This window comes from Bombus affinis, chromosome 6 (assembly GCF_024516045.1).
Source record: "Bombus affinis isolate iyBomAffi1 chromosome 6, iyBomAffi1.2, whole genome shotgun sequence".
Classification (NCBI taxonomy): Eukaryota; Metazoa; Arthropoda; class Insecta; order Hymenoptera; family Apidae; genus Bombus; species Bombus affinis.
Window position 1 is genome coordinate 5,147,898 of NC_066349.1, and position 14,471 is coordinate 5,162,368.

The 14,471-nt window shown below is 37.0% G+C and overlaps 1 protein-coding gene across 6 annotated transcripts in view; it reads left to right on the forward strand.

Annotated features, from left to right (window-relative positions):
• Positions 1–14,471, forward strand: part of LOC126917584 (teneurin-m) — a 652,557-nt gene that overhangs the window by 290,427 nt on the left and 347,659 nt on the right. The window lies entirely within an intron of this gene.

Here is a 14,471-nt window from a genome sequence, read left to right on the forward strand (position 1 = left end):
TGTGATCAGATATATCTACTCCACGGAAACTTTCAAACTTTCTCCTGTACTAGAAAACAAAATCAATGAGTTGGCTTGGCAGAGAACGGTCGATCATAATCATTTATGGCCACGTCGTAAACACGTACTCGTGTCCTGAAAACGTTGAAGAGGGTCCGCGCGAATAAATCGACAATTTCTCCAGGCAGATTAGGTCTTAGAACCGTTACTTCATCCTTATTGTTGGAAAGGGTCGCGAAGACGAGCTAAAAGGTTGCAACGAGAGCGCCATTGGCCCAGGACGTGTGCCATCCTACCGATAATACTTTCACCTAGCGCGTAAACCCTCCTGGTTCGGGAGAAAGTGGCGGAAACTACCAGCAACCCTGGTGAAGCTCGAATATATATCTATTCCTGGGGAGCCGTTAGCTCAAGTATGACTCCCAGGGGATAGCAACTCTCAGACTCATCCTGGCAAGTAACGACCGCGTTCCCTCTCTTATTCCGCTCGATCTGGGCCGCTTCCTTCATCCTCGTTACCTTAGTCGACCTTCTTCCCGATCTTTAACATCTCACCTTGCACCATTTAGCCCACCTTTCGTCGAACATGTTTGTCTTCCTCCTCTTTCTCGTTACCGAACCAGGATTCGACCAACTGCACGCGTTTATCAGGATTTATCGCACTGGATTACCTTCGCGTTTCAGACAGTTAAGTAAGATTGACTGAACTGCCTGGAACGTTTTTCATCTTGGATAGGAATTGTAGTCTGGCTTGGTTTTGGTGAGGAAGGATGCTTGTTTGATGAGCAATCTTGGGGAGATTTGGAAATAATTGGAGAGGGATTTGTGGGTAGGTGGGGCTTCAATTTTACTAGCTTGTGGACTCTTTGGGGTTAGTTTCAGGGTGCTATTTTGTAACGATCATTATAGAAGCGTGGTAAATTTCAAGGACGCTATTTTTGCAAGATGTTACGTCGAATATATATATTTTACTGTGTATCTATTATACACTGAGATAGCGAGAAATAAAGTAAAATTGGGAAAATATAATCTCTGCTTTAAAATTATATTTTAAATATTCGACTGAGATTTTCTCCTCGTAACGATTAACGAAACGTAAACATTCGTATAGCAAAGCTGGACGTGGAATATCACGTTGAACTTTTCGATGTGGGAGTAACGTAAGCGGATAGAACATCGTTGGAGCGGCAAAAAGTCGGAGCAAAATGATACGGGACAGGGCAGGACGCAACAAGAACGCAATACTAATTTGTCCAACATCGCGAACAATGTTGGTTAATATGTATGATGTACGAGTGTCGTGTTACGTGTGGTCAATGTCGCGTATCATCTTTATCCGGCATAACGAACACGACTTTCTTGTCCTCCGACTCCGAAACAATGGTCTTGAGGTTGTAAAGGGTGGACTCGACTTGTTAACGAACTTCTCTCTCTCTCTCTCTCTCTCTCTCTCTCTCTCTTTCTCTCTCTTGTCCTGGTTCCTCCATATACGCGTCTGATTACGAAACCGGATACAAAAACGGAATGAAGTTACACATCTTCTGAAAAACTCCAGCATCAGTTAATACACGTAAATTTGGATAACGATGACACTTGAAAGGTTCAAACGAATGACTTTCAAGGTCTTCTTTTTTAAATATGTTGAGGTTGACTGATAGAAGAACGAGTGGATGAAATTGTAATAGAAAAATATGTTGAAATAAATAATGTATAAGTTTATGCTGATCCAGATCCTCACTCTCATAGTGTTACAATACAATAGAATCGATAGGGAGCACGTTCATATATTTATAGCAAAAGAACATTACCAAAAAATTTAACCTTATAGCTCTAGTTAAAGGCTACAAGGAACATAAATAGAAATTCATTTATTAGTTCCTTTGTTCCTAGACCTTGTAACCCAAAACATAATTTATATTCAAGGGCACAATAATATGGACCTCTCCTCATTTAGAATATTCTTGTTTCGCTAAATTCTATTTTCTGCGTAATAGCTGTCTTCAGGTCATGGATATACATAAATAAAGATGTAGAGTTTTTCTTGAAGTAATTACTTCAACAAAATAAAAAGTGTATTGTCTATGATATTCAGTGAATTTTTGTTTAGTCTCAGATATCTATGATTAGAGTTTTGTGCGTTATGAAATCTCCTCATCCTTTTTAAATTACTAGTTTACAGTACGTTGTTATAGTCAGAATACGAATTTATTAATTCTCATCTTTACGCTAGAACAGAATTATATCGGAAAGATTTTCAACTGGTGGAACCTGTATTTAATACAATAATATTTACTAAACAGAGTAGTTACAATAATTTCTTTTTAAGCGGAAGCAACAATGATATTTCAACATAAATCTATTGTTACTACTTAGTAGCACAAACGAGCATATTAATATTAAATAAATTACCTATATTAATAAACTAATATCAAATATATCCAACGATATGAAATCGAAGCAGAACAAACTCGGGCTAATAATTACATATCGGACTATCAAGACAGATCAAATTGAAATTGATTTATAAAATCGTGACTAATGGTTTGTCGACTGTGAGCTAAGTACAGACGTTAGACAGACGCGGTGAAGAAACGCGAGGATTCTTTGAAGTTTATAAAAAAAGGAAGGATGGAGATTGAAGAAAAGGGAAAGAGGAAGGAAGTCAGTAAACATTAATCGAATCCTTTAATCAAATTCGCTTTCATCTTTCGATAGGCGGTCTAAAATAGAGAGAGGTTGCTTATCGATTCAAACGGCTACCCTTAAAACGGCACCGGAGTCAATTCGCAGACTCCTGGACTCGAAGAAAGAAGAGCGTGGAATGAAAGGATGAAAGGTAGAGTAATGGGGGAGGATCCGGCAGGTGGAATGGAAAAGTTTGCAAATTTCGTGTATGAAACGCCTCTTTATACAGTCACGAAAGAAGTTTTCAATAGGAAACAACTTTTCTAGCAATATTAAATAATTTCTTCGTAACTTATATTTTAAATAGAACAAAATCAAACTAACATAATTATGTAATCCACAAACATTTAGTGACAGAAATTTTTATCGAAAAAAAATAGAAAAATAATATTCCAAACTGCAAATAGAATTAATTTTGCCTTAAAACCACTGGAACACCCCAGTGCCATTTTCAACATACTGTAAGCCCATTGATTAAGCAACGGGCCAACAAACTAATTGAAGCCACATCCACAATAACCTCGTGCAAAATAAGCTCAATAACAGAGGCGGGCAGCATCAATCAGAGACGATGCGCGTATGTCGATCGGCAATCATCAAAGTAGCTACTCTTGAAACGGTCCCCGTTACCAACGCAATAAGTTAACGCGTATGGGTATCCATCGATGCAATTACTATTAACGTGTCCTGTATGTATATCGGTGTACGTATGTATATCGGTGTAACAACATCGTAACTTTGATCGTCCCTCTAGGCTTTCATCGTCCAATTCGCCATTTCAACATGGCATAGCCTTCGCGCATGCCGTCATTTTGTACCTTAAGCCGCGTTCTCACTATACCAACAACAACGAATTTGCTAGAATTGACTCGTAACTTTCATAGAGAGAATATTTCTTTCATTGCAGGATGAGGTGTTCTGTCATTAATGCGACGTTGTGCAATAGATACAACGAATTTTAAAATATTTTCTATAACACATATAATGAATTCGTAGAAAGGTTCTATAAGTTTTCGCCATTTAATTTGCTACTACGATGTCGTGTGTCACAGCCTACGCCATATTGCAGCGTTATGGCAATTGGTGGTGCGAGCTATGGGTTCTCGCAAAACGTAACGCGATATTAAACGCGACGAAGGGAACGCGAGGAATATGGTAATGTTAGGGGAGCAACGAAACTACGACAGAACTGGACACGGGGTAAAATTCAGCGGAACAAAGGAAACGTCCAGCGTTATTCCGTTCAATTTCACCGCCCGGAAGTTATCCGCGCGCGTCGACAATAACGCTTTCGCCTCCTATTCTCCGCGTTTTCGAATTTCTCCGTGTGGTAAAAGCCCGTGATATCAGCCGAGATTTCAGGGAACCGACAAAATTCGAGGCTCGCGGACACCCTCTTTGACATTCAAATCGGACACACCAAGCATTAAATTGCCACGCTCGCGGGTACCTGCGATGATTTTCTCCAGAAGAATCATTTAAGGAAATTTAGAGGAAAGTTTTCATTATAAAAAATGGATCGCTAGGAAACAGCTTTTAACAGTTTTAAAATTACAAACAGTATCTTCATACAGACGCAGTTATAGGCATCCACTTCGAAAACGCTGTAACGGATCTGAGAAACAAATATTCAAATTAATATTTCATGTTTCTGATTTATTACAATCCAATACTATATTATACTATTACAATCTAATTTAATATTGTACTTACATAAATGCATTTACAAGATTGAAAGTAATAATATCGAAATAATAATATCGAAATAAAATTGGAATATTGCAGGCTAAATAGCTTATGTGAATTCATTTTTTATATAAATTTATATAAAAAATAAATATACATTTATTATGTAGATTCACTATATAGATGTTACTGTTTGTTATCAAGTATTATCAAATTCCTAAAACAAGCTTTTTCGATCTTTTGGACAAATGAAATATAGCAGTTTGATAGAATATAATATACCGTGTCGATACAGAATCTCGTATCGTTTTACGTAACATTTATAGCCCTAAAAAACCCACAAACAACAAAAAAAGCTGGTTTAGAGTTTGCCAACAATTTTGTACGATATTGTCAAGGACATAAAATTTAAATTCTTGGTGTACAGCATGGCGATTAAATACTTGTGGCTCTGAACAGGCATGCTACAACATACCGAACCTAACGCAATAGTTAACGTGTTAATATCGAGCTACGCATCGTTCGAGCATTCCTAAAATTCTCTGTGAAAGATACAACCGCGTTACAAACGAGCTCTGTCTCTTTCTGCATCCGCAGTTTCCATCGCTTTCCGATTGAACGGGTGGATCGTATCGAGAAAAATCCAGCTACCCGCGAATGACTTCATTCGTTTCGTATACGCGACGCGTGATCCTTTACCGCTCGAATTTCAATACCTTTTTCTCCGAGAACATCATCGAGCAACCGACTTACGATTCGTGCGATACATCAGCAGCGTTGCCCCACTTTTGAAATATGATTCGTTTAAATCGATTCGATTAAAACAATTTCCCTCTTTTCCACGTTCCTTCACAACATGTTGCAAAATTATAACTCAATGAAACCGGAGTTCGTATGAAGTAAAACGACCAATTTTAGGACGATAAGAGCGTATATGCAGATTTCGGGAACCCAGCAATTTGCTTTCATAGAATATTTATTTACTTTAATCGAGTGTTTACCGTGGAATTAGCCAGTAAGTTATTTGAAGACTGCCGCGGATGTTTATGCAAATTTCAATTTTTGTGTAAATCATTGAAACGATAGAAGAGAAATAAGAGATGTTTTCATTCTCTAGATATTCTAAATGTATAGTACCTTATTGGGCAAGCAAAGCAATTTAGGCCGACGCAGCTTTTGGCCCATTCGATGAAACGAGCAAGTCCATGAGGAAGGGTTGGGAAATTAGTGTAGAAGGAGGAGGACGTAACTCAGACTGTGCCTAGGCTATCTACATGGTAGATCTGGCATCTAACACTAAGAGCAACGCCCACTCACACTTCTGCTCGTGTCTGCGGTGAGGCTGTTGCGGCTCCTCTCGAACGGATCCACATAAAAGCCGGTGGTTCGTTGTTGGGGGGAACATTGAACAGGTACATCCTCTTTCAGAAATATTTAGACACCTATGAAACTTAAATTATCGTTAAGATATTATTAAGAATTTCCTCGTACCAAAAAGGAAAGGATTTGGAAAAAGTTCAACAAATTTCCTATCACACCCAAATAATTTTTTAATGCTTCAATTATTCTCAAAAGATTTACTTCATTATTCTGAACGAGGAAAATGATAATAACTACGATTCTAAGATTTTTCAAGTTTTAACGTTGATAACCTTTGAGAATCTGCAATAAAACAAAATAGTCGTTGGAAAAGTATATATTTCGAATGTCGTATATGGAAATCACTTCGATTAAATACGCGATATTTTCAAGAAACTAAGTGCTATTGTTTAAAATGATATTTGGTATGCATCGACCTAATATACATAGCAGGTGTCCTAGTACTTCTGAACGAGAGTGTAGGTCACACACACCTACCATACTATACACACATGAACGCGCGACGAGGGTGGATCGCGCACAATTACCCATTGTCTGATACAGAAATTTATGTGTGGATAGCCTGGGCCCACGTAACTAACGGATGGTCAGCTCCGGCGGAGATCCACTAAATCCAAAGGCTTGCAGCAGCATGCGCCTTAGACCGTGCAGATAAGCGACGGATAGGATATAGGAGGGACGTGCTTTGTGATCCGGAACCCGCAACAGTCAGAGAGGGAGAGAGTGGTTAGCTGGCCCATGCGTACACTTGACAGAAGCCTCTGCACTCTCTGACTTGTTTTGTATGTAAAAGAGTAAAGGAGCCGCGCCGTAACCGCGTAAATAAAGAAGAGGAATCGATGGACCTGCATTCTTCTTTCACGAATTTCGAGATCGTATTGAAGATGCGTGTTCTTTTCTCCTTTTTTAGGGTTCACTGGTCGTGTTATCTGCATTGTGGTATTTAAAAAAAAAAAATGTCTACTCAAACTCTTCCACTTGCTTCTAATGAAAAGAACATACAATTTCTAAAGAGGAGGGCCAGTCGTTGCATTGTGGTAGCGGTGAATGTGTTAACTAAAAGGTTGGTTCGTGGAGCAAGCATGCAAATGAAGCTTAAGGAACATTCGAAAAGTTAGTTTGTTCTAATAACGAGCATCGTGAGGTACAATGTTCGAACATATTTGAGTAAGAGTTTCACTAACAGTATAGGCTTATTCAACGAATTTTGACATTTGTTTGTTAAGAGTTTTATCCTTTGACAAAATATATGTATTAAAATGTCAGTGGATGTTGTACAGCATGTAATCCCATCGAAAATTCGAGACGCTCTGTTCGAATCCGCGGAAAAGTAATTCCGATGTTGAGCGGCGCTCATTTAATTAAGGAGAAGACCGATCGTAATGAATTTCACATCTTGATGCGATCAAGGAATTTCTGGTCTCGTTGAGCAGCACCACGGTGGAAATTGCGGCGCTTCTATCGTCAAATTTCTGAAGTCGAGGAAACTTCATGCTCGCGTTCACCTGCACGTTTATGCACGCGCGTACCCGATATACAGCAAGAAAGAGAAGGAGAGAGAGAGAGAGAGAGAGCTGATTTTACGTGTCCCGGTTTAACATGGAAGGGATCGTTATCCCGCGAATGCAGTGGAGACTTAGCGACGAATTAGCTTGTGTATCTACCACTAAAACGTCGTTCGACGATCCACCCGCCTTTATTCCCGCCTCGTTAACCGCTTCGATGCTTTTCCTAGCGAATTTCTGGCTTCATAATTTTCCATTGAACGCGAAAATCGCCTGAATGCGTTCTTGTCAGGATATGTATAAAATAGCATGGTGATAATCTAATGGATGATAGTAAAGATGTAATTCGTAGAAACGCATCGATGAGAAAGAAAAATGGTCCTTTGATGAAAGCTTCGCGGATTTACTACAAAAACTATTGACATGTATTCTTATATCAATGAAGTAATTTTTTATCACGTTCCCTGTTTCATTTTTGTAGTATCAAATTATAATATACTTGAAAGAGAAGGTATAGTAGATTGAAATTTAATTATAATAAATTATGTTTATATCTTTTTAAAGTTTCTTGAAGTTTTTAGGTAAAAGTTATTTTAATTTACAATAATAACAAGAAGTCCTTTCAATTGTTCACGCTTTATCACTGGTATAATATCATTTATTGGAATTCCATTTGGTTCCGCATCCATCGAGGAAAGATATATCAAGTTTGTCACAAAAATTCGTCTACTCAGCGTAACTATCCGTTCCACTCGCGTTTCAATCATTGGCAAACCAAAACGAACACGTGACCCAAATTTCTCTCGTCTCCAATTTAATCCCGTCACACGTCGTTTTTCCTCTCGCGATTGCCGTGCAATGGACTCTGAAAAACATCGTTCTCGCAAATTTCGCCTCCATTACCATGGGAAATACCAACAGTGACTAGAACCACTCATTATATCACAGGCGCTACATTTAAATAAGTAAGAAATTGGATTGAATTATACATAATTAACGGATTCATTGTGATGATAATTCAAGTATTGGCGCGCCAAATTCAAACCTGTGAAGCCAAATATTATTAGGTTGTCCGAAAAGTTTCTCTCGTTTTATAAGGAAATAATAGGCGCACAATGTTTTTCGTTTTTATATTAGTTTATTGAATTATGCACGAACGTAATAATAGAAATATAACGAAATGGATCATACCTAATCCAATAAAATAATATAAAACAGAAATTGTTGTTCATCTATTATCACCTTATGAAACGAAAGAAACTTTTCGGACAACCTAATACAATGTTGCGACTTTCTTTTCTTTTATTTTTTTGTACCGAATTTAAATTCAAAAGGAGACGGAGAAACTCGTACAGTAACGGTTGGTAATTTTTCTAAAGCAAATGGACACTGCGGCTGCGTTTCATTTGTACGTGGCAAAGAGGAAAAACTGTTATGATCGCAGTGTAACGCTGTCCAAACAAGCATTGCCAGCAGGTGCACTGAACGCGGGTATAGGAACATAGAGAGGCGGACGTGCGGCGTCCCTTATTTACTCATGTGCCAGGCTAAGCACTTAGTATTGTGATATTGCCGGGGTAAATAAAAAGTATCAGGCAGCAGGGGCAGTGAACAGTTCAAAGGACCAAGTTTAAACACGTATGGTCAGGGTTACCGCAAAACGCATCGTGACATTCTCAGAGAGAAACAGAGAATACTAATACGTCAAATTTTTCTGTCTATTTCTCTTCTTTCTTATCCTTTTAGCATGTTTCATATTTTTTCTGTGTTATGGAATTCGACTATCATGATTATATTGATAAAGTTTAAAATGAAGCTAAAACTATACATATTATATAGAAATTACAAGATATTTAACACAAGTATATATTTTGTAGATATATTACGATAATCTTTAGACAGTTGATTATCCATTGTATTAATTATCCATTGTATATTGTATTGATTATCCATTGTATTAAACCTGGACATTCGGTGTGATCATATTTAACACTAATTGCTTAAGATGATCATTCATTCTGTAGACTAATTTTTCTTCTTATAATTAATGTACACACTTTTTCATTGCTTTCAAATTTGGTCAATGATAATCATAATCGTGACTCAGTCTCCTTACAGTACTAATGAAATTTCAAAATGTTTTATGTAACACGTACATATGAAATGGATACCGTACCATGACGAATGTTCATATACATCATTTTGTTTCAAGTCTCCATATAAGTGGTGGATTTTTCGGGCCTCGTTCGGTGCCACTATCAATCCACCAGAAAACGTGTGTGTATGTGTATGTGTATGTGTATGTATGAATGGTCGAATGAATTATTCATGCCATGTCCCAATTCCATTTCGTACGCATGTTAATAAATACCCTTACAACAGGCAAATATGCAAGACGCGGACCAAGTCGTATCATACTTTGTTTCTGACTCACCGCACATTTTTAACACATTCCCGTGGCTCGTGCATCGCCCATAGCCACAAAACAGACGTTATCCGATGTTCCTTTGAACGATATGTATCATCTTTGTACTTTACTTCTATCAGATCGTTGGAAATGAAACGATCGAATTTTTAATACACTTCACTTCTAGAATTAATGTATATACTTTCTTACTTCATTTCTAATAGATTGTTACAAGTGAGATGGCGGAATTTTTAATTTGTATTGCTTCTAAGATTATTGCGTTATAGAGTACTTCACTCGTATTAAGCGGTTTCAAATAAAATGATCGAATCTCAAATAAAATTTGCGTTGAAACGTTTACAGCTTTCTCTCAATGGAATTACTGAGGCAATTGTATTGACGCTCATGCGTTAAGTGGTTAACACTCCGATTCCGCGAACGCAAGTATGAAACAATTGCGATTTGCCAATTATCACAATTAAAATCTCTTTCGTTTAAACCTATTTTCCCCTAAGATCAACAACGTCGACCAACAATTTCTAGCATAACAGAACACGTTCTATGCATATCAGCAGCGAGTTACAGCGGTGCGGTGCTAGTAAATTTATACGTCAATACTATATAATTTCTGGGTCCATATTTCAAACTGAGTTAATAATGCAGCCGAATTATCACTCACCACTGTTTGATTAATTACGCAGCGACAGAGGATAGGTCAGAAAATCAGCTCTCTGTTTCGAAATTGAAAGGCCGAGATAAAAATATCTGAACCACCGTGTGATTTAATAATTCGTCCGATAAAATCGGCCGAGTCTGCTACAGCTACAGCATAAATCACGTACAATCGGAATTTTCAATTATGCAGCTCCATATATGTACTATTCTAATTGTATGGAATAGTTAAAGAATTATGTGTAGATAGTGGTAGAATGATCGATAAGAAGGATCAGAGAGCTACTGAGAACCCTTGACATCCGGTCTAGTCGAAGCCTCAAATGTATTTACGTGACTTATCTGTATTACTATTCGGACACGTGTGAATCATCGCCAAGATTATTTAGATTTATCGAATGACGCGTTGACGTAGGAATTTATATAAATTTCGACATACTTAGCTACGCACACTATTGCTCATGACTATATGAATGATTTCGACAGTCGAAGGATAGATTGCTTGAACAACCCAAATTTTAAAATGAGAAACTGTTTGGAAGCTTATGAAAGATCATTCTCGTTGGCAAATTGTAGAAGAATTTGTACATAATTTCGAGGAGGATAAGAATTTCTACATACTATTGTCTTTCATGTGTATATCCTATTTTGTAGAGCTATCCTCTATCAAAATTAAAAATGTGCTAATTCTAGGACATTTTAGTCCAAACTAATCAACATTAGTTTGATTGACACGATAAACACTATCAGTACATTATATGTACATAACCATCATCAATATCAGCAATATTATCAACATCATTACCAGTACCAAATTTGGTAATGTGTGCTTCTCGATATAATGGCTATTATTAAAAACCCCATGTCACCCTATTATCACTAATAAAAAGTTCTACAGATCAATCGTTTGATTAAAACAGATATTAAAAAGAATTAGAGAACTATGTAATCAATAAAATGAAGTTTATTATTGGATACTAATAGGCATCGGCAGCAACAGGAAACCTGAAATTTGTGTACATTATCGGTGGAATAAGTTTCCTAATTACGTCTACCGCTTGACCAAATTGTAATTATAGTTTCAAAATTTATTGACCACATCCAATTCGATAAAGTATACTTAGAAGAGTCGCTTCATTATGGAAAAGTCCATTTCACTATACAAAATTTCGCTTTCTATTAAAATAACAGTTCTTCTTGATCAAGATTGGAACGTTATAGTGCGATTGGAACATACGTATCCAGTAATATTTTACTCGTGATAAAAGTATTTACAATTTTTATGAGATGTTGGCTATCTATCGGAAATAAATATGCGCTTTGAGTGATTTCCTTGCATATAAAAACGTTTTTCAAGCATAACTTTAAAAATATAACAAATATATAAAGATTCACATTTTTCAAAAGATTTTGATTTAATTACATCAGATATCGAATCCTTATGCACGGATTACATGTAGTTTACATTACAGAGATATGTGGCGTGACGTTGGTGTTAATATTAATCGAGCAGTACTTGATAGATCGCATCAATTATGAGAAACGCGGCGAAAGTAACGCCGTGGATGCGCGTAAATTCGTTTCGACTCTTGCATCATACGTACAACGGTGCGTGTGATAAATAACGTAGCGGGTAATTAACGAAGGATGGAACAAACGTTTATCTATCTGCGCAGACGCCTTTATCATGCTGCCGCCGCATAACGCGCTCACGCACGCCACCGCGTTGCGTACCACCGCATAAAAGCAACATTATGCGTCCCACAAATTGCGTTACCGATAACATACGACTTTATGTTTCCCGCGACCTTTCCGCCGGCTCAAACTCCAACTGCATTTTACCTTATTCGCATTCTAGTCTCTCCAGTTCGTTTCAAAACGAAAAATCTTTCGATCTCTCGTTTTTCTTAACGCCAATGCATTCTTTGAGTCATATACGACGTAATCGTATCTTTCGTACATTTCGTAATTAGATTGCGGACATTTACATAATTTTGTAGTTTGATAAAGATAGCCAAAAAATATCAATCTACGTATTTGGTTTCATTTTATACTACTACAAATCTTACAATATTTATCATAATCATGATCTTATCATATTTCTTATGATTTCTTAATCTTATCATATTTAAAAAATAATATTACTTTGAGTACATCAACTATAGATATAATTAATTGTATACTATACGTATTCTGTAGGTATCTACACTCTTAAATTTCCGAAAAATGTACGCGAACATCAGCAATCTAGTCGTCACCATTAACAAAATCTCAAAATACACCTAACTTTACTCAAAGCGCGTTCGTCCCTTTAAAAAATCAATTATTCATTCTATACATGTTCTAATACATATTTTACATCATAAAATCACTTAAAAATCCAAAATCAATTTGAATGAATCACTAAAGCGTGACCTCCGACTAAATACACGCGAAGCGGAAATGGCTCAGCAAGCGCGGGCGGTTCAAACCGTGTGAGTTTGAAGAGGGCGTGCTTGTTTTTTAATCCGAGTCTCGGGATCGACCACATAGCGGAGAAGCTTATGAAAGCCGTGGCCAGGTTAAAACAAGCGAGTGGAGAGCGCTGTGCCTCTCTCTCTCTCTTTCGCGTATCCACGGGCCATCGATCACGCGTACACGAACACGGGGAGCACGACGATCGAGCAGAAATTTACGACGTAACGCGAAAATCGTTTCGCAGTTTGTCAGCCAGCCGAGCCTTCCGGCAGTTCATGGGTTCACGTGCTTCGTCGGCATAAAATATGAACCTGCCGTATGTAAAGAGTCATCGCGAGAGAGAACCAAATGTTCACAGCGTTTCGTCGCTCTTTACATGTATACACTAGCCTTCAAAAGCATTCTCACGTTTTCTCTTCTTTCTCTGTTGATAATGCGTCACTTTAATTAATATCGTGAAAGATACAAACTCGTGAAATTGCAGTAACTTTCTCTTTTGTCTGCATCGTAGTTATATATGATAGAGTATGATTCTTATTGAAGCTTAAGGTAAATTTGTAATTATATAAAGTTACAATTCGTAATACGTTATATAATATGTACATCCTTATTTTTATCTCCAATTATTCTTATTAAAAAAAGATACATGTATTAGGTTGTCTGAAAAGTGTCTTTCTCCTATAGACACATCTTTTACAAGGATGTATCTTTATACAAACGTGAAACCTAATCTGTCGAACGTTGTGATCTTTAGTTTGATAGAACAAAATGGATCACACGTAATTCGATAAAATAATATAAAACGAAAAATGTTGTGCATCCATTATTTCCTTATAAAACGAAAGGAACTTTTCGAACGACCTAATATATACATATGTATATAGCAATGAGTACACATCAAATCTGTGACAACGCTGATACTCCCTTCGGTTCTTGACTTTGGCAAAGTTATGCACAAAACGTTTGCACGCAGGGTTAATTAGCGTACGTAGATAACGAGCCGCTGAAAGATCGATCACCTGGCTGTGGAACTACCGAGTACGCAGTTCATGTAACTTTTTCTTCGAGTAACTTTTGTCAGCGACCACTTACCGATTTGAATAAAGCTGCGAGTAAATATGCATAAAGTTACGTAACATGCTCGCCATAGGAAGTTCGCTTCAGTACACGTTCATGTGTAATAGGTCAGATGGTGTATTAGCATACTTTTACGATAAATAGAAACATCGATCTTCCTCAACCACCGCTTCAATCCATACTGTCTGCACACTGCTGAAATTTTTATCCGACTCGCGTCGAACATCGATATCTCGTTATTATTAGACTACTGAAAGAATCGTTTTCCAACTAGCTTCTTCGACTATACTTTCAAAGTTACGAGAATTCCCCTTAAAAATATCGTAAAAGAGATACGAAAGAATTAGTTTTATATCAATTGCTAGATTTTTATGCAAATTTGTATTTTTATAAGCGCAATTACAAAAATAAGACTTAATTAAAGATTTGCTTTATCTTAAAAATTAAAACAAGCGTTCTACTTTTTTTTATATATATTATCTTTGCATATTACCGTAACGCACACGAAGATCTGTATTATAATTTTCACGGAACAAATAACGAATTTATCGTAAGAATATTTATACTATAAAATACTATAAAATTTAATACGAAAGTAAGTC